Below are 2,370 nucleotides of genomic sequence, written 5' to 3'. Positions count from 1 at the left end.
GCTCTCCCTCCCCTCCCTACCCCACTATGAGTCAACCTCCTTATATCAGAGAAAACATTTGGCATTTGTTTTTTTGGGATTGGCTAACTTCACTTAGAATTATCTTCTCCGATGCCATCCATTTACCTGCAAATGCCATGATTTTGTTCTTTTTTAATTCTGAGTAAAATTCAATTGTGTATATATGCCACATTTTTTAATCCACTCATCCACTGAAGAACATCTAGGTTGGCTCCACAGTTTATTGTGAATTGTACTGCTATAAACATTGATGTAGCTGTGTCCCTGTAGTATGCTGTTTTTAAGTCCTTTGGGTATAGTCCGAAGAGAGGGATATCTGGGTCAAATGGTGGTTCCATTCCCAGATTTCCAAGGAATCACCACAGTGCTTTCCAAATTGTCTGCACCAATTTGCAGTCCCACCAGCAATGTATGAGTTTCCCTTTTTCCCCACATCCTCGCCAACACTTATTGTTGTTTGTCTTCATAATAGATGCCATTCTGACTGAGATGAAATCTTAGAGTGGTTTTGATTTGCATTTCTCTGATTGCTAGAGATGACGAGCATTTTTTCATATATTTGTTGATTGATTGAATATCTTCTTCTGAGAAGTGTCTGTTCAGGTCCTTGGCCCATTTGTTGATTGGGTTGTTTTTGTTTTTTTTTTTTTGGTTTTTTTTTTTTTTGGTGTTTAGCATTTTGAATTCTTTATATACCCTAGAGATTAGTGCTCTATCTGATGTGTGTAGGGTAAAAATTTGCCCCAGGATGTAGGCTCTCTGTTCACCTCACAGATTGTTTCTTTTGCTGAAAAGAAACTTTTTAGTTTGATTCCATCCCATTTATTGATTCTTGGTTTTAATTCTTACACTATAGGAGTCTTATTAAAGAAGTTGAGGCCTAATCCCACATGATGAAGATTAGGGCCTACTTTTTCTTCTATTAGACGCAGAGTCTCTAGTTTAATTCCTAGGTCCTTGATCCATTTTGAGTTATGTTTTGTGCATGGTGAGAGATAGGGGCTTAATTTCATTTTGTTGCATATGGATTTCCAGTTTCCCCAGCACCATTTGTTGAAGAGGCTATCTTTTCTCCAGTGCATGTTTTTGGCAACTTTGTCTAATATAATTTTAATTTTGTCCTCTATTCTATACCATTGGTCTACCAGCCTGTTTGGGTGCCAATACCATGCTGTTTTTATTACTATTGCTCCATAGTATAGTTTAAGGTATGGTATAGTGATGCCACCTGCTTAACTCTTCCTGCTTAGGATTGCTTTAGCTATTCTGGGTCTCTTATTTTTCCAGATGAATTTCATGATTGCTTTTTCTATTTCTATGAGGAATGCCATTGGGATTTTGATTGGAATTTCATTAAATCTGTATAGTTCTTTTGAACATAGTTCTATGGTCATTTTGATAATATTAATTCTGTCTATCCAAGAGAAAGGTAGATCTTTCCATCTTCTAAAGTCTTCTTTGATTTCTCTCTTTAAGGTTCTGTAGTTTTCATTGTATAGATCTTTCACCTCTTTTGTTGATTCCCAAGTAACTTATTTTTTTTGAGGATTTTGTGAATGGGGTGGTTTTCCTCATTTCCTTCTCAGAGGATTTGTCACTGATACATAGAAATGCCTTTGATTTATGGGTGTTGATTTTATGTCCTGCTTCTGAATTCAGCTATATTTTTTAGCACAACACAAATGCAAGAGGCAGGAGAGCTCTCTGAAATTAGAAAATTTTTCCTGAGCCCCATGAAAAAGTAAAAATGGGCTTGGACTAAGAAAATAAAATGTGCTTTGCCATTCATCAAGTATTTATAACAGACATAGACAAAGTCAGATGCTAAGTTAACAAAAACAAAGGTTCCTGTCAAGAACATGTTTTAAAGTGTTACAAAGCCCTCCATTTGAGTTATTGTTGATTTTTCACCCACAGAGAACCCTTTTCTCTAAAAAAAAATCATAAATTGTCAAAAAATTTACTGTTTGAACTTCTATCATTAAGATAAACATCTCATTCTAGCTAGAAAATCTAAGTCACTTGGACACAGACAAACAGCCTGTATTTCCAAACAAGTTGCAGAACCTCAAAAAGGTGTTTGTTGCTGGTGCCATGGTACAGGGCTGTAATCCCAGCAACTCAGGAGGCTGAGGCAGGGGGTTCCCAAATTTGAGGCCAGGCTGGCCAACTCAGGGAGATCCTGTCTCAAAATAAAAAATGCAAAGGGGAGCTGGGGTTGTGCCTCAGAGGTAGAACGCTTGCCTAGCACATGTGAGGAACTGGGTTTGATCCTTAGTGCCACATATAAATAAATGAAAAAAAAAAAAAAAAAAAAAGGTATATATATATATAATATAATATATATAC

Source organism: Marmota marmota, unplaced genomic scaffold (assembly GCF_001458135.2).
Source record: "Marmota marmota marmota unplaced genomic scaffold, marMar, whole genome shotgun sequence".
NCBI lineage: Eukaryota > Metazoa > Chordata > Mammalia > Rodentia > Sciuridae > Marmota > Marmota marmota.
The sequence above is the reverse complement of the archived record's forward strand: the minus strand, read 5'-3'. Positions refer to the sequence as shown.